The sequence below is a fragment of the Macadamia integrifolia genome, chromosome 3, assembly GCF_013358625.1.
Source record: "Macadamia integrifolia cultivar HAES 741 chromosome 3, SCU_Mint_v3, whole genome shotgun sequence".
Taxonomy (NCBI): domain Eukaryota; kingdom Viridiplantae; phylum Streptophyta; class Magnoliopsida; order Proteales; family Proteaceae; genus Macadamia; species Macadamia integrifolia.
The window spans coordinates 28092316-28112587 of record NC_056559.1 but is presented as its reverse complement, the minus strand read 5'-3'; the positions used below and the strand labels follow the sequence as shown (position 1 = coordinate 28112587).

Below are 20272 nucleotides of genomic sequence, written 5' to 3'. Positions count from 1 at the left end.
TACAACTAAATAAGAAAGACATAAAAGGAAGAAGAAATTACCATGTTCAAATGAATGGATGATAGAAAATCGTCATTTTCCTTACACTGAAGTATAAAACTATAAGAAGGCTGATCAACAAAATGGGATGCGTCATGTTGGAATTGAAATGGAGAACAAACTGAGTTGGTTTGTTGCATTTAGAGGAGGGTGTTTAAGTTTATATAGAGGGAAATTTGTGGTATCAACACAAATAACAGGGTGGGAGATGTTTTTTTGCCCATACCCTAATGTCTAAGGCTATGTTTGGTAACCAAGAGAAGAAAAGAAAAGAAAAGAAAAAAATAAAAAAAAATTTGAATTGAAAGAGAGAGATAGACACATAAAAGATCATTGTGTAATCATATTATTTTATCTTATTATGTTTCTTGTACTATTTTCATTTGTAGTTTCACAATTTTCCTTATGAAAAGAGAATAACTTCACTTTTGTTATAAATACACTGTTACCCCTCAATCCAAATAAATCTTAATCATGATAGTCAAAGAAAAGCTTCAAGAACTTGATCATTAATTGTATAGATGAGTACATGTAAAGGAATATTTAGACAATAGGAGAAGAGAAGAGAATGCACAAGCTTTTGTGTTCTTCACTACTTTTGGTACCCATTGATTCTCTCTTTTAAAGAATGATAATTGAGAGAATCAGGGTGATTGAAAGATTACAAAGAATCCAAATCAATGGTGATTGGATAATTACAAGGGATCCAATCAAGGTTATTGGATAATTACAATATAATACAGCAGGGATTTGATTCAATCTAGAATCCTATTTAAATCAGTTTCCTTTCTAGGCTCCTTGAGTGAAGTGATTTGTTTTGATTCAATCATATTGGTGTCGCCACCACATGGAAGCGTGTCATTCTTATCATCTGTTATACGCCCCTTAGGATCAAGGGGTCCGAAATCACCTTGAGCTTGGTCACAAGTAGATTGAATCTAGGATGAGAGAGAGCCTTAGTAAAAACATCCGTGATTTGATCCTTAGTAGAAATGAACTGGACATCAAGATTGCCTTAGGCCACCTTGTCACACATGAAGTGAACGTCAATTTCCACATGCTTCGTTTGTACAGGGAATACTGGGTTGGCTGTGAGATAGGTAGCACCAACATGATCACACCATAGGATGGGTGCATGAGGGAGATACACACCGAGCTCCTTGAGAAGAGATTGGAGTAATGTGAGTTCTGCAGCTGCATTTGCAATGGCCTGATATTCGGATTCCGTGCTAGAGCATGCAACGGTGGCTTGTTTGCGAGAACTCCATGAAATAAGATTGGAGCCATGATAAATAGCAAACCCACCCATTGATTTTCTGTCATCAGGGCATCTGACCCAATCCGCATCAGAGTAGGAGACAATTGCATGGAAGCTTGTTTTTGAAATAGCAAGCCATGTGTGACAGTTGACTTTAAATACCGAAGTATGCGCTTGATTGTGCTCCAATGATCAATGGTTGACCGATGCATAAATTGACATACTTTATTGGCAGCATACGTAATATCCGGATGGGTGAACGTGGCATATTGTAATGCACCCACAACACTTCGGTACAATGTCTGATCTTCCATTGGTTCGCCGGATAATTTGGATAGCCGTTGAGATGGTGATATAGGAGTAGAGACAAGCTTGCAACCTATCATATTTGTCTTGGCCAAGAGATCAAGAATGTACTGCTCTTGAGAAAGTAGAATCCCATTAGGTACTTGTTGCACATTGATGCCGAGAAAGAAATGAAGTGGCCCCAAATCTTTGATTGCAAACTGGGTGGATATCTTAGTGATGAAATTCGTCACATAGTTATTGTTGTTGCCAGTGATGATAATGTCATCAACATAGACTAGGATACACACTGTGACGCCCCCTTGTTGATAAATAAACAATGATGTATCAGTGTTAGAACCAGTAAAACTAGATTCCATAAGGAAAGTACTTAACCGATCAAACCATGCCCGTGGGGCCTGTTTTAGACCATACAATGACTTATATAATTTGCAAACATGGCGAGGGAACTCAGAGTTTACAAATCCTGGTGGCTGAATCATATAGACATCCTCTTGTAGAATTCCATGAAGAAAAGCATTTTGCACATCTAGTTGACGAATCATCCACCCATGGGAAGTTGCCAAGGAAAGAACCAAACAAATGGTAGTAGGCTTGACTACAGGGCTGAATGTTTCAGTGTAGTCAAGACCTTCTTGCTGATTATAGCCCTTTGCCACCAAACGGCTTTATAACGCTCAATAGCACCATCTGCCTTTCTCTTTATTCTAAATACCCATTTGCAACCAACTATATTAAGGGACGGATTTGGAGGAACCAATGTCCATGTACCATTTTGGATGAGTGCATTGAACTCGGCATCCATAGCTTGACGCCATTGGGAAGATTTAGATGCTGTGGTGAAGTTGGTAGGTTCTTGATGAAGTATTGTATTTTCAGGGTGAAGGGATGGAAGGAGTGGGTGATTGGTAGCAAGAAGGCCTTGAGGGGCCATGTGCCATCCTGATTTCAGGTGATCATAGGATACAGAGTGGTACAAGACATTGGTTCCTCCAAATGAAGTGGCCCCAAAGGCCTATGTTGCACAATCACCTTGGATATAGAGTGGTCAGATACAAGACAATATACTATTTGGTAAAGAGATGGAAAAGAAAAAGTACAGGATGATCATTGAAGCATGTTCATTAAGAAAAGACCTAGAATTGTTTGCCTTTGGGGACCAGACTATGATAGGGGAGAGGGGGATAAACTTGAGTGGTGGGCAGAAGCAAAGAATACAGCTTGCATGTGCTTTGTACCATGATGCTGATATTTATCTACTTGATGATCCTTTTAGTGCTGTGGATGCTCATACAGGAACACATCTATTTAAGGTAATTTTTGTTTAACCTCTACTTCCAAAACTTTATCTTATGAAATTTTCTTTAAGCTATATATGTCATCGCTTACATCATAGTTTTTATTTTTTATTTTTTATTTTTGGCTAGAATATCATTATATTAAAATGAAGAAAAGGTAATACCATAGCAGAACAATACGTAGATGAAAAACTCAAGCAAAAAGGAAGATCGCATCCCTGACCCCCACCTTCGGCATTGCCATCAGCAGGGGAGAAGGAAGGGCGTTAATCAAATCTAAAGTTGGGTCTGCCCTCAACGTCTCTTCTAATAAGATCCTTTATGTGGGCAGGGAAGTCGATATTTGAGGCTGAAATCCCTGTCTTTGCTGCATCTCTAGCTAGATAGTTGGCGATCGAGTTCGCTTCCCTTAAGTTGTGAGTAATTTTCCATGTTATACCCTCCAAATATGGCTGTAGGAAGATCCATCTCTGTAAGGCAAACCATGGAATCTTCTTTTGCTGAAAAGAGATCGCTACTGCACTAGAATCTGTCTCCACCCACAAACATGTAATACCCAGCTCTCGAGCTCGCATCAGACCAACCATGAGGCCTTTGACTTCAGCTTGGAAGACTCCCGAGACTCCCATAAATATTTTATAGGAATCAAGGATGCCTCCCCTATGGTCACAAAAAATTCCACCTGCACCTGCTCGACCCGGGTTACCCCTTGAGCTTCCATCAAAATTCAGTTTAACCCAATTTACCTCAGGCTTGCACCAGAAAACCTCTAAGATCGACTAAGAGGGCGGACTCTGAATCGGTAATCCAAGCTTCCTGCAGCAAATAAGGTCAGCAGTTGTCTTAACTTCGCCTTTGGTGCTTGGGTTAGCTGATTTTATCTCCTCTAATATCATTTGCTTTACGAACCTTGTCTGTCTTGCCTTGCCATCATGCCTTTTGTTACTTCTTTCGTGCCAAATTTGATCAGCCACTGTTACTAGCCCCATATTCCATGCCTCTTTGCAGCTAACAAATTTTTTGCTTTCTTCTCCACCATGGAAAGAAATCAGACATGGTGCTAGCTTTCTTCCATGCCACATTGAAGCACCCACAGAAAAAGAGCCATATATCCTCTGAGAAAGAGCATTGAAGGAATAGATGAGCCGTTGACTCAGTCTCCATTCCACATAAGCTACATCTAGAGACAAGGGCTATGCCCCTCTTCTGAGTAGCCTCATCCGTAGGTAGTTTGTCATGCACTATTCTCCAACCAAAAATAGACACTCTTGGCTGCATCTTTTTACCCCAAATCAGAGAGAATCATGGAACTTTTGGATTGCGGATCCTGTTATCCTCCCAGGCAGAATTAGAATTGAAAATCCCATCAGAAGATAGATTCCACAAACACATATCTTCACAGGTATGAGTGGGAATTTTAATATTCCAAACTTTCTCAAAATACCATGCAGCAAAGGGGAGTTAACATTTGGCAATTTCCATTGGTAATTGTCAATGAAGTCGCTAACCTTTCCCTTATAAAGAAGATCCGGCTCTCCCGAGAGACTGACCAGCTCTAGGATGGATTGTTCACCCCAACCATTTATCTGACCAGAAATTAATGCTTTTCCCATTTCCAATCATCCAGGCTTCTTTAGAGGACATGAACTCCCACATCTTTCTAAAACCAGCCAAATCGAGGATGGCTTATTAGCTTTTTTGAAAGATCCATCACCCCTCAGGAATCTCGCCCTTAAGAATCTGCATCCTGAGGATTTCTCATGTTTGACCCTCCATACCATATTACAGAGCATGGCTTTGTTAATGTCTCTGAGTCTTCGCAGCCCCAAACATCCTTCATCCTTAGGCCTACAACACACTTCCCATCTGATTGATATTTTTTTTGCAGTATCAATCTCACCTTTCTAAATGAAGTTCTTCATCCATCTCTCCATTATTGCAATAAGAGATGAGTGCCACCAATATACGGCTGAACTATTGTTCACCATTCCCAAGATAATAGAGCGAACCAATTCCACTCTTCCAGCCAAGGACATGATCTTTCCTTTCCATCCTGCCAACTACCCTTTAACTTTATCCAGAATTGGGAAAAGCGACTCCTTTTTTACCCTTCCCTTAAAGATCTCGACACCCAAATAGCGGGTGGGGAAGTTACAAATGGGGATACTAAGCTCTTCCACAATGGCTTGCTTTCTAGGGGCAGGAACAGATCCCAGGAAAAGCTTGCTTTTGTCTAAATTGATTTTCCGGCCGAAGAAACTCTAGTATTTAGAGAGAAAATTATGGAGATTTTTAACATACCTGATGGATGCATTTGAGAAGATGAATACGTCATCGGCAAAGAGAATATGGGTAGGGCTAATAGCACCGTGAGGACCCGATAGAGCCTTAATGCTCTTTTTAGCCAGTATCTTAGATAAACCTCTACATAGAACATCTTCAGCAATAATAAACAGCATCGGCAAAATTGGATCTCCTTGCCTCAGACCCCTGTCCACACCAAAGTACCTGACGGGGCCACCATTTAGAAGAACTAAAACTTTGGCAGACGCTAGGAGCTGATAGATCCAAGAGATCCATTTTTCAAAGAAGCCAAATCTCCTCAGAATATGGAAAACAAAATTCCAAGAGATGGTGTCAAATGCCTTATGGATATCAATTTTTAAACCCATGTCCCCTCCTCTTGTGGATGCGAACATCATGTTGGCCAGTTCAGAGGCCAGAGAGATGTTTGAGTGAATGATCTTCCCTTTATGGAAGGCCCCCTGCTCCTCAGAAATTAGCTTTGGAAGAACTCATGACAATCGCATAGCCAGCACCTTAGATATTATTTTACAGAAAAAATTTTCCATACACAACGGCCTGCATTTGTCCAAAGATGATGCCCNTATTGAGTTATGACTAAGGTCCAATTGAACTTGTAGGGATACAAGATCACCAATTTGAGATGGAATGCTTCCATTCAATGAATTATAGCTCAAATTTAATGACAACAATTTGGAGCATTGACCAAGTTGTGTCGGGATTGATCCAATCAAGCAGTTTGCCGATAGATCTAGATGGTCCAAATTGATTAACTTGCCGATTTCAACTGGTACATGCCATGAAATCTGGTTGTCATTTAAACACAATAGGAGCAATGTAGATAAGTTACCAAGTTCCCTTGGTATTTCTCCAGCAAGTTTGTTGGAAGAAAGATCAAGTTCTCCAAGTTGGGTTAACTGACCAACCTCAAGTGGTATCTTCCCACTAATATTATTTCCAGAAATCTTCAGAACGGACAAATTCTTACATTTTCCCCAGTTTGGTGACAACTCTCCATATAGTCTGTTGTGACTTATATCAATGTAATAAAGATGTGGATGTACACCAAAATTGTCAGTTATATTTCCTACTAATCGGTTGTTGTCGAGTCGAACTCTCATTAAACTTGTGCAATTTCTAAAGTCAGGAATAGGACCCATGAGATTATTGTTAGAAACTGAAAATTGTTGAAGTGATCGCTCATAGCATATTTGTTGCGGTAAGGTTCCAGATAAGACGTTGTCGAACAACTCAAATTCTACAATAGATGCTGGGCTACCAAAGTCTTGAGGTATTGCACCAGATAATTGATTCGAATTCAAATAGAGGAACTCTAGTCTAGTTAAATTAGACAGAGAATGAGGGATTGGACCATTGAGGTTGTTTTGAGATAGCTGCAAGTCAATAAGATTTTTCATATCTCCGATTTCAGGAGGCATTGGACCAGATAATTGATTGTCGTACAAATGGAGGCTCTTCAGTCTAGTTAAATTAGCCAGAGAATAAGGGATTGGACCACTGAGGTTGTTTTGTTGTAATGCCAAGTCAACCAGATTTTTCATATCTCCGATTTCAGAAGGCACAAGACTAGATAATTGATTTGAATGCAAATAGAGGGTCTCTAGTCTAATTAAATTAGACAGAGAATGAGGGATTGGACCACTAAGGTTGTTGAAAGATAGCTCCAAGTAAATCATATTTTTCAGATCTCCGATTTCTGAAGGCATTGGACTAGATAATTGATTGTCAAACAGATGGGGTCTCTAGTCTACTTAAATTAGACAGAGAATGAGGGATTGGACCACTAAGGTTGTTTTCAGATAGGTCCAAGTTAATCAGATTTTTCATATCTCCGATTTCAGAAGGCACAGGACCAGATAATTGATTCGAATCCAAAGAGGGTCTCTAGTCTAGTTAAATTAGCCAGAGAATGAGGGATTGGACCTCTGAGTTTGTTAAAAGATAGCTCTAAGTCAATCAGATTTTTCATATCTCCAACTTCAGATGGCACTAGATCAGATAATAGATTTGAATGCAAATAAAGGGTCTCTAGTCTACTTAAATTAGACAGAGAATGAGGGATCGGACAACAGAGGTTGTTTAGAGATAGCGCCAAGTCAATCAGATTTTTCATATTTCCGATTTCAGAAGGCACTGGACCAGATAATTGATTCGAATCCAAAGAGGGTCTCTAGTCTAGTTAAATTAGCCAGAGAATGAGGGACTGGACCTCTGAGTTTTTTAAAAGATAGCTCTAAGTCAATCAGATTTTTCATATCTCCAACTTCAGATGGCACTAGATCAGATAATAGATTTGAATGCAAATAAAGGGTCTCTAGTCTACTTAAATTAGACAGAGAATGAGGGATCGGACAACAGAGGTTGTTTAGAGATAGCGCCAAGTCAATCAGATTTTTCATATTTCCGATTTCAGAAGGCACTGGACCAGATAATTGATTCGAATCCAAATAGAGGGTCTCAAATCTAGTTAAATTAGCCAGAGAATGAGGGATTGGACCAATGAGGTTGTTTGTATCTAGGTCCAACACAATCAAATTTTCTAGATTTCCCAGTGCAGAAGTTATTGGACCACTGAGTTCATTGCCACTGAGATCGAGGTGGGTGATCAGTTTGGAGAGTCTACCAATTTGATCTGGTATGGGTCCTGTGAGTCCATTGAGGCTGAGATTGAGAAGGAAGAGATTGGGAAAGGAAGAGAAGGTGAAGTTGTGAAGCATACCTTGCAGCTCCAGTCCTGGAAGGCTAATCTCAACCACGCTGGTTCGGGCTTTGTTACAAGTTATACCAAACCAGTTGCAGCAGGGGATTGGTGCTGAGGATGATGATGTAAGCTTCCAAGAACGGAGAGCAGGGACAGAGTAGTTTTGGAGAGTGGCTTTCCATTTGAGTAGAGCCTCTGTTTCACTTGATGACGACTGAGAGGAAGAGACCCCTAATCCACTACCAAACGCAGAGGAAGTACTGAGGAATAAGATGATAAGGCAAAGATAGAAAAACGACATTAATGGAGTCGGAGAAAAACGGGTGGATGAGTAGTAAGCCATGGGAGAAATCAAGTCCAGTGAATCAACCATACATACATACCATTATGTTGTCATCTTGATTGCTAATTTATAGAGAAGAACTGGTGATATCTTGTTTTTTTTAAGACAATTCAGTCTCTATTGTCGCATTTACTTGTTGCAGACTTTTGAAGCCTTCATAACCGTGATTTGGATTCGTATTTGAACGGTCAAGACTCAGGATCATTTTAAACCGATACTGATCCAATCAATCTGGACGTTCATTTCAATAATAAATAAATAAATAAATAAAACAATATAACAATTCAATTCAGACATGTAACGAAAAAGTAGCTGTTTGAATAAAAAAAATTGAAAAACCTTAGAAAACTATTCAAACCCTAATAGTTTATAAATGGTCTTGATTTCATAATTGATTCGAGTCAAAATATATGGCGGAGGTCACTTTTTCTCTATGTTTTTATCTAGTTACTCCATTAAATTGACACCATCCAACAAAATTGATCCAACCATGTAATTATTAGTCAAGATATCAGCCTAGAGCTCCATAATTTCTAATATTAAATTAAACTTCTTATTCCTTCATTAGTCAAGACGTTCCCAACGGGCAACAGGTCAAACTGTTCTATTTGGTTATTCTAAATTGTTGAAGTATAAAACTGATTGAGAAGACTGGGTCTGAGTATGGCGCAAACTGTTGAATACCCAAGGTCCTTTCTCTTGGGCTTGGGGTATAAGGAGATGAGAACGAAGCCAAGAATGAGGGTTCTAATTAGAAAGAAGACCCGATCTCAACCGAAGAAGTAGAATCACAGTTACAATCATAGTCCCCATATCGTTGCAAGATTGCAACAAGGCATTCCCAATGGACTATGGGTCAAGTTGTTCTATTTGATTATTCTAATTTTTGAAGTATAAATTTGATCATTGCCAAACTTATCTTATTTTACATAGAGAAAATCACAAAAAGATAAAAAGATAAAAGGTTGATCTTTTACAGTTTTTATTTTTTATTTATTTTTTATTTTTTTTTATTTTTTTTTCAAGGGCCTGCCTATTAGGGCCATACAAGAAACCCACGGAAGAATCAAAGGACCCAGTAAGGGGAAAAGATGGAGACTTAAGAGGACCATACATTTTTTGGAAAACTGAAAAGAGTATATAGTGGGGCTAATGGAATTGCCTTTTCTAGATGCACCAGGGGAACTTGATCCACAAAGGCACTGACCAAGTCCCTGGGAAATCACCAACATCATTATAAAACTTGGGATCGGTCTTGACTAATACTGATTCAGAAAACTCGGCGTGGGAATATAACTGAAACCATTTATTCGAACCAGAATCAACCGTTTATGATCAAATCAAATCTCACCATATAAATATGACCCGATTCTGGTTTTGTAGGTCAATTTCTTGGTTTGCTTTGATTTAGAACGCAAAATCGATGATTAACCGCTACCAATGGTGTTATCATGTTAACGTGTTTTACTATGTTGATGGACCAACCAAAAATAATAAAAAAATGTGTTTTAATGGGTTACTTCCATATTTGATGAGATACAAGTTGTGAAATAACATATTTAATTTTTGTCTTTTTTTTTTTTAACCAATACAATTATAAATCCCATCACTTCTCAATACAAATTGAATTTGATAACTATTTTTTAAAATCGACACTATAAACCGCATGTAAACCAATTATAAACCGAGTATCAAAAACTGATTAGAAACTGATAAAACCAAAATCGGATAAAAATGATTCTGATTTCAGCAATTATTAACGAAAAAGAATTGGTTTGAGACTCTATTATTATGTCTTTGTCCCGGCACTCCCCTGGAGTGTAGTGTTTCCCCATGAGGCCACCCAAAAGTAGTCCGCTGGTGTCCTTTTAGTATTGTGCCATTCCATTTAGATCAACGAATCCCCAACATTTTGGACCATTGTGATTCAATACTCTCTCTCTCTCTCCAAAAAAAAAAATCTTTTCCTTTCTCTCTTCATTAAGTTGGCACTATCTAACAAAATTGATCCAACCTTGTAATCATTAGTCAAAATATCATCCTAAAGCCCTTTCTCATATATAGTATGCAACTTAAAATTCAATTCTATCTTGATTTCTCCATTTGAATTAAAGAAAAAAAAAACGTTACTTTAGATTATATTATTCTTCCAAGAAATTCAATCCGCTAAAATCTCAATCCAACCCGCTTACTTGACTCTACACTTAAATAAAAAAGACACGAAAAGACCATACTGTCCCAACCCAATTCTTCAACACGGCATTGGCATATTCATAGGAATGCTAATTTATTCCTTACCAAAAAAAAAATATATTGATTTTTCTAATTTATACTGTATGTATTGGAATCAATTATACATACATACCATTATGTTGTCATCTTGATTGATATTTTATAGAGAGGCCAGGTGATATCTTGTGTTTTGAAGTCCTATCGATAACACACGAAGACAGTTCACTCTCTATTGTCACATTTACTTGTTGCGGACTTTTGAAGTTTTCATAAACTGTGTGGGACCTTTGGTCGTGAGGTTTTGGAAGAGAGAGAGAGACTTCGTTCCATTGGTTTTGGTTTCTTTATCTTATTAAATGCTATCTATATATTCTTTGATGTGGACGAGGAGGGGCTGGCTGCAGGGGATCAATCTCCATTTCTAGATTCTACTTCAGACAATTAATCAATTTCTGAATTTCCTTCCTTCCATTGGTTCCATTTTTTTTTTTCAACTTGTCCAGTGTCAGTGACCTGACCCAAACCCATCCATCTCCATCCCCATGATAGGTATGTAGAAACTGCATTAACTGCCTATAACCATGAATTCGGATATTTAGAGGTATGGAGAACCCTAGCCAAATACACTTCTTGACTTTTTTGAAATTTGTAGATGCATAGAGAGTGAGATAAGGGATCTTTATTTTGGATTTTGATAATACGTTTTATTCAGTATTAGTTTCTCAACCATTTGCCATATTTGAGCTTCTCCCCCAACGATCCGAACCCCAAACAAGGAAGTCTTGTGTTTGACGCAGCAACGAGTAGTATTTTGCTGTTCCGTTTGGACCAGCGCATCAACAACATTCTGGACCTTCGGACCTGAGCAGTTAAAAGATTAAAAAAAAAAGAAGAAGAAGAAGATGAAGAAGCAACTAGACTACAAAGAGTGGTGATTGGACACCGGATCCAATCACATTAGGGGGAATGGGCATCTAGATCATTTATGAAAATTCATGGGGTGGGTTAGCATTATTGCAGAGGATACCATGGATACCCCAACATAAGAATGTATACTGATGAGGTCAAGGAATACGTCTCATGATATTGTCTGTTCTAGGTTATTTGTTGAATTAAGCTAGCTTAATGTCACCCTCACGGTTTTAAAAGGCTTCATGAGAGAGTGAGGACTCCAATCCTTATATGGACCACAATCTTCCCTTTATTCACTAATGTAAGACTATGTTAGTTGCCATGTGGCTAGTTTTTTACCCACAATAGAGGCACCCAGTGAAATGAAGAGTGTGTTGTTAGTTTTACCCGCTTGAATATGGTTCCCATAGATGGCGCCAATGATGAGATTAGAGAATATATCTCATGATATTGTCTGCTCTAGGCTCCCCGCTGATGCTAACTTAATGTCGTCCTCACAATTTTTAAGATGCGGCATTAGGTACATGGACCACGATCTTTCTTCACTCATCGATGTAAGACTATACTAGTCGCCTTGTGGCTAGTTTTTACCCACAAGATATACCAAGGGAGTTGCATGGGTTAGGTAAGCATTATTGCAGAGGGTACCAATCAAAGATACCCCAAGATAGGCATATATACGAAGGGATGGGAAAGCATTAATATCCAAATTCATATCAGACCTAGTATATCCATTGTGTTGTCTAAATCTAATTCAACGTTTGAAGAATATTTCATTTGTGTATACAAGTCTGTATCTTCCATGGGTCAACACAAACGCACAACAGGCATCCAACGCTGAACCACATGCTTAAAATATACTGTGGAGGTTATTTTTTCTCTATGCTTCCATCTAGTACTTACCCTATTAAGTTGGCTTAATGCAATAAAATTTATCCAATTCAAAATATATAGTAGAGATTTTTTTTTTTTTGGTGAGAGCATATGTTGGATTTTGATAATATATTTTAGTCTTACTGCCTGGTCGGATTTCTCTAACTTGTCATCTATGCATTTCTCAACTATTTGCCATTGGAGAGTCTCGCCCCTTGGCCGCCTCTAACAAGGAAGTCTTGCATTTGACGCAACCACTAGTAGTATTATGCGATTCCGTTTGGACCAGTGCATCCGTACAACATTCTAGACCATTGGATTTGAGCAATTAGAGGAAAAAAAAAAAGATAGAAAGAAAGAGCGACAAAACTACAAGAATGGTGATTGGACACCCGATCCAATCACATAAAGGAAAATAGGCATTTAGATCATTTATGAAAATATATGGCTTGGTAGGCATTATTTGAAATGAAATACGACATGCAAGGATTGATTAAATAAATAAATAATTGGTTAAAATAGAATCAAAAAGAGGTTAAACATCAAACATTCAAGCCCGGCCCACAGCCAAAAATATATAAGAAAAATCAGTTTTTTTTTTTTTTTTTTTACTTGAATATTTTTAAGTTTTCCCTTTGTCTTATTCTTAAAAATTATTATTTAACATAGGAGTAAAAAAGGATTTTCAAAAAGTTCAAAGTCATTCGATACAGTATTTAATATAGGACTGAGTTTTCAGAAGGCCACGGTGAATGGGCATCTATTTTTCTACTAAAAAAAAAAAGGGCATCCGTTCTTCATGAGCCATTGAAACCGTGCAATAGGGGGAGAGATATGGGGAGAGGGGGGTCAAATCAGAACCATCTAATCTTTCACTGAGCAGTGAGAGAAAATTGCCTTTTAACGCAGATTTTATTTACAAGCCATTTTTATCAGTTAATTATATAACTTTTAGAAATAAAACAAAGAGTAAAAAGACTAAGATAAACAATCTTGTTGTAACTAACCTTCGTTATAACATAAAATATGATGTTCAGTTTTTTTCTAAGCCTTTTCACGAAATTAGTAAAAGGGACGAGAAAAAAAAAAAAGTAAAAGGGACTCACATATATAATTTTTCCACAGGGAAGGGATCCACTTTCTTTTTGTCGCATGAAAAAACGGTAAGTCAATAGGCCAAAGCCGCCAAAGGCTTGACTATTCCCCAAGTCCATCCGATCCTGTAATCACTGGATCGAGTTGTTAACTAAAAAAATTCAATTAATCCCGTTGTGAGTGATTTAAAAGGTGCTGCCAAGGTGATTCGAAACCAGTTCATATGTATTCCGAGGTGTCATGACTCCGATCAAATCACTGTTAGACCAATCCCTTGGGGTTTACCCACAATAGTCTTGAATTGATTGAATCATTTGATTTGCCATTCGTGATTGATTTTTGAGGTTTCTTCAGCTGAGAAGAGATATAGTTGGTTGTATACCATAAATGTAATCCCAATCCCACGGTTGTTATAGAGTTGGAACTATTACTACGTTTTTGTCAATGTGGAGCCATGGATGAATTCCCTGCCCTGGCACTCCCTCGGACCGTAGCATCTCCCCACCTAACCCAAACAAGTAGTCCACTGGCCTCCGCGTGGTATGCCATTCAGTATGGACCATCGGATCTGATCAATTAACAAAAAAGAAAGCAACAAGAATACAAAGAGTGGTTAAGCCTATGTTTGGTTGTAAGGAAAATAAAAGGGAATGGAAGTGAAATCTTCACACTTAAAAAAGAAATATATGTAATCATTACCCATGTGACTTTACCATTAACTTCAAATCATTCCATATTTGGTTATAAAATTTACTTTGCATCCAAAACCCTTTGTTATAATATGTAAAATAAAAATTACATGTAAAATACATTATTATTAAGAAAAAAGGACAGGCATGCTAACAGGATACCTAGGTATCAGGTATGCCAGCAAGTATTGACTGTTGGATTAGAAGGGTCAAATCTACACCGTTAGGTATTTGTTGTCTTGCCTAAGCTACCCAGCCTTGACGCTCTACCGTAACTCTTCTTCTTCCTCATTATCTACGACTTCCCCTCTCTCTTCCACAAATTCCGTCGCCCCGGATGTCCCTATCTCTGGCTTCTCCTTCACTGTCGAGGAAAGCTTCTCAAACTGAATTGGATCTAACGTATGACCATATGAGAAAGAAAGAAGAAGATTGGATTCACCACTGCTATCGGAATTGAAGAAAAAGAAAACTTCCGAGAGGGTTTTAGTTTTATACTTACTGTGGTCGAAGAAATCCATTGTAGTATCAATGGAAAAGGCCTGAAATGTTGTGATTTGCAGAAGGCACGGCAAAATAAATGCCGATCGGAGCAGCAGAGAAGGAAATTGGAAGAATTTTTTAGTCCTTGAATCGGGGAGAAGAGGAGATAGAAGGGCATGAAAGGATAGGCTAAATCTCACCGGATTCCTATAATTTGGGTGGAGATCTTGTTCTGTGTTGTCCGATTTGGATCCGTTTTCATTATCTTTCAATCGATCCCTCCCCCTCGATCCCTGATTTCATGGGAAAAATCTGTTGCTCTTTCATTTTATTTATTTATTTTTCCTGAAAATTACGTTAAATAAATGAACAAGAACAAGCAGACAAAGTTTGCCAACAGAACAGTATCCAAAAACAAAAAATATAACTGAAGGCCTCACAGCTCACTTAAAATTTAAAAACATCCTCCTACTTCTAAGAACTCCAAACATGGTGGTCACTTCTCCGACGAATTAGGCCCTCTCTTCTTCCCAAATCCAACAACAGTTGTGACGAAACGCCTGTTGTACTGCATCCTTTTGTGAGCCCTTCCCCTGGGCTTCTTCTTCTTGTCCTGCTTCGCCACCTTTGGCGTTTGTTCTCACTATGCTGGCACGAGTTAGAGATCCGTGAACCTTACCATGGTCGGTTACTCTTCGCGACCGCAACTACTACGACTTGTCCAGAGGATGTTGTTCTGGACATTCAGGTGTAAAGCGTTCTAATGATGCAGGGAGAGGGAGAGAGGTGGAAAGGCGATTCAGCATCACCAGTTACCGATCAGTTGCAAATGGTAGCGGGAAGAGGGGAGAGGAAAGGTATAGCAACAGTGGAAAAAGGGTTTGTATATCTTCTCTCCATCCAACGGATTAATTTAAGTTGATCAAATCCTACGGTCAAAATTTTGCTAGCATTCTTAATTCCCAGGTACTACGCTAGCATACCTATCCCTCCCCTTATTATTAAATATGGTTATAAAATTAAGTAGCTTATACAATCAAATGGGGTAATGACTATAAACAGTTCTTTTTAAAGTACGAAAATTTCACTTCCCTTCCCTTTAAATTCCCATTGGAACCAAAAATAGCCTAAGAGAAATTTCCAAATGGACATCTAAAGCATTTATGACAATACATGTCAGGTGACTACGCATTATAGCAAAGGGTACACTTACACACTTTAAGGGAGGGATGTAATTAAATAAAGGAAGGGAAAGGGATCCTCTACTACACAATAGAGGCGGCAGCTCAGATCCGACACCTTAGATCTAGGATGTAGATACTAGTCCAGGGCAAGACTTAGCCTCCAGACTCTACCCCCACGTGGGCCGATAGTCCTTATCAGAATCCAAAGGATATATGGGCCCATACGGTTCCTTTATGAGCCCAACTTGTTATCAAATGTCTGATTCACCCGATGGACCAAGTTGGTCTGAAAACATCTGAATATTAAGTTTAATTTATTGCCGGTTTTTCTGTTCTACTTAAAATGTTTTGGTTTTTTCGCTAATCTCGAATTGTTGACCTTTTTCACCATTCCATTCAAAACTCTGAAAATCGTTTATTAATGGCCGTTCCTTCAACTATATTGGTTCTTACCATGGTTTTAATAAGAACGTGTATCGGTCATCCTAAAATCGATATGGTGTCAATATAGATCGGTATCGGATCATTTGTATTGGATAAAAATAACCCTGATTTTCTTAAGGAAATTAATTTTTTAATTATTTTACCCTTGGTCTGTACTCAGTACCATTTAACTGATAATGGTATCGGCTAGATATCGGGATCAGAGACCTGCCAAATTGATACAATCGCCTGAACCAATCTGATACCGATATGGTTTTTTTTTTTTTTTTTTTTTTTTTTTATTTTATTTTTTTTTTATAATCTAACGACAAGTATCCAGGCCAAAGTGTTGCGGGCCATACTGACTCCACAACGGGATAGACTAGGTTATACTGAGATTGAATGAGAATCATTCAATTTTCACCAAAAAGCAATGAAGAGCACTATTTACCCCATGTGATTGGTCCTAAGGAGGAACGAAGAGTCAAAACTCGGAAATAAGAACCACATGCTTCGTGAGGTGAAGGTCTCTTACCAACTCTGCTACCCCTTGAGGTTCTTAATTAGAAGTTAGAAGTTGAAACCATGGTTCTTACATCAAAGACTTTACAAAAGGAGATCAACTATCTAGCTTCTGCAGAGCTTGGCACATCAATCTTAGCAAATAGCAATACAATTAATTTTTTTATTTTATTATTATTATTATTTTTTTCATATTCTGAGGGTTAGTTTATCGAGAAATTTAGCTTTGAAGAGTGGAGAGAGGGAAAAATATCCTCCGCAGGGAGGCTAAGGAGAGGTGAGGTGTAGTGAAGCACAGAATTGCAACACGTGGTGGGGCCTGAGAAGCCTCGCCCGAACCCAACCTACGCGCGACCTATTTCAATTGCAAGGAGCCGGAAACCCAACCTTCTTGCACACACCAAATCTTCCATTGAAACTGCCACTCCTGAATGGGCCTGGGTCTGAGAACGAATCTCATTTTTTATCCTTGCAAAGCAAAAGTGTTCAGAAGCGTACACAACTTCATAGCGCCTAGAGTTCCTCTCCATCCAAATAAAAACACACAAAACACTTATTCCACACTGCTTTAAACGACACTGATTTTGCTTGGAGCTTCCACCATGAGATCAACTGAACATCTCCTACAAAGTTTGGCCACAGCACACCAAAGCATTGACAAAACAAGTTCCAAAGCGATACTGCAAATTTACACTCATAAAATAAATGGGTTTTAGATTCCTTCGCCTTGCCACATAGATCACATCTAGAAGGCAATGGGATCCCCCGCCTTTTTAAGTTTTCGTCTACAGCCAACTTATTTCTGATCCATCTCCATCCGAAAACAGCTTGACGAGGTTGAATAGAAAACTGACACACCAAAAATGACCAACCCAACATAGCCGACCTCCTTCTATTGACCTCCCAAGCAGACTTTATTGTGAACACACCCACCGATGATGGACACCAAAGACACACATCCTCCATACCGGAAATATGGATAGACCTCACTTGCTCAAGAATTTCAGTCCTGAAGCCAGACAGCACCTGAGGAAAATTCCACCTTGCATTTTAAATGAAATCTGAGACCTTTGCCAGTGTTCACGAAAATACCACCATTAGACATCAACCTTTCTTCAATGGAGGTTTGATCTAGCCACTTGTCCTTCCAAAAGTCTATTTTTTTGACCACTACCTACTGTCCATTGCTCTTTTGAAGCCACAAAGTTCCAGACTTCAAAGATCCATCAGCTTTGAGAAATCGAGCTCGAAAGAACTTACTCATGGAAGATTCATCATGCCTAATCAGCCAAGTCAACTTTGCTAGAAAAGCAAAATTAACATCGGGCAGCCTACGAATACCCAATCCTCCTTCTTGTTTTGGTTTGCAGACATCGTCCCATTTCACCACAATTTTCTTTGCCACCTCCAAATCACCAGACTAGATGAAGTTGTGCATCTACCTTTCCACCAATTTATAGAATGTTCCGGCCACCAATAAACTATAAAATTGTGGATAGGGATGTTAGAGACCCACGGAAGAATCAAAGGACCCAGTGAGGGGCCAGGATGGAGACCCAAGAGGACCACACCTTTCTTGCAAAACTGGAAAGAATATATGGGGCTAATTGAGGTGCCTTTTTTCTAGATGCACAAGGGGAGCTTGATCCGCAAAGGCAATGACCAAGTCCCTGAGCAATCTCCAACATGGTTTTAAAACTTGGGATCAGTCTTGACTAATACTGATTCAGATAACTCAGTGTCAAAATATAACCAAAATCATTTATTGGAACCAGAATCGACCGTTTATGATCGAATCAAACCTCACCGTATAAAAATGACCCAATTCTGGTTTTGTAGATCATTTCCTGGATTCGCTTCAATTCAGAATCGCAAAACAGATGATTAGCTGCTACCAATGGTGTTACCTTGTTAACATGTTTCACCATTTAGATGTGCCTACCAAAAATAATAAAAAATAATATTTTTTAATGGATTACTTCTATATTTGATTCTTTGTGTTTTGATGGGATACAAGTTATGAAATAACATATTTATTTATTGTCTGCATTCTTTACCAATAACAATTATAGATCCCATCCCATCGTCTTCTTATTGCAAGTCTCTAACTTCAATTTCAATTCCACTTAAATCGTAGATGCATCTGGGCAACCCACGGGTGGGTATAGAATAAATAAGAAAACACACACACACACACACACACACATACACACACTCACACAATGCGTACAACAGGGTTCGATCCCATGACCTCCTCCCCTGGGTGCTAGCTCCACAAGCCGAAGCTACCACCACTAGGCTATCCTAGTGTTTGTAAAATCTTCTAAAATTAACACTATTTTTTTTTTTGCTAAAATTCTAAAATTAACACTATAAACCACATGTAAACAAATTATAAATCGAATAACAAAAGCTTATAAAACCAAAATTGGGTAAAATTCGATTCTGATTTTAGCTATTATTAATGAAAAGGAATTGGTTTGAGACTCTATTATTATGTTTTTGTCCCGATTGGAGCATAGCGTTTCCCCATGAGTCTACCACGAGTAGTCCGTAGGCCTCCTTGTAGTATTGTCTATTCCGTTTAGCTCAGCAAATCCCCAACATTTTGGACCATTGTGATTCAATATTCAATCTCTCTCTCTCTCTCTCTCCAAAAAAAAAAATCTCTCCCTTTCTCTCTTCATTAAGTTGGCACTATCCTAGAGCCCTTTCTTATATATAGTACTCAACCTAAAATTCAAATTTACCTTGATTTCTCCATTTGAATTTAGAAAAAAAAAAAATGGTTGCCTTAAATTAGATTCTTCTTTTAGGAAACTCAAATCAACCCGTTTAAGTGGCTCTACGCCTAGACACAAATGAATACAAAAAAACTATGCTGCCCCATCCCGATTTCTCAGCACGGCCTCCCATTGGCCTATGCGCTGGTATGTCCACACAGTCGGTATTGTGCATTGTTGTTTGTTGTTATGAAATTATCATTCCTTTTGTATGATTTTTAATCTATTCCTTACCAAAATAAATAACTAAAATGAGTTTTCTAATTTATAGATCGATGATGCCTTGTTTTCTCAAGTCCAATTGATAATTTTTTTTTTTCCATCTCTTCACGAATTCAGCTAAAGGATCCAATATGGACTCACATGGTTTTGTTCTTTCCATGGGAGGAAATTTCAATGAACCCAAAAGGAACCCCATATGGGTTTGTTTTTCCACAACGAAGTGTAACCCGAGTACAAAAAGACATGAAGACAGGGTATAAGGGACAGGTATAAGGAGACGAGTGTGAAGTCAAAAAGGAAGTTTTCGATTAGAACGAAGATCCAACCTCGACCAGAGAAAAAGAATCACAGTCTCAATCATAGTCCCCACATAGCTCAAGATTTGCAACAAGGCATTCCCAATGGGCAATGGGTCAAGCTGTTCTTCTATTTGATTATTCTAATTTTTGAAGTATAAATTTGGTCAAGGTCAAACTTAACTTATTTTATAAGGAGAAAATCACAAAAATAATAAAATAAAATAAAAAGCCAATATTTTACATTTTTTTTTTTTCAAGATTACCCCTATTAGGGGCCATACAAGA

General features: G+C 38.3%; 1 pseudogene; it reads right to left on the bottom strand.

Moving 5' to 3' along the window:
- Positions 1 to 15008: 15008 nt before the first annotated feature.
- Positions 15009 to 20272, bottom strand: part of LOC122074311 — a 14838-nt pseudogene continuing 9574 nt past the window's right edge.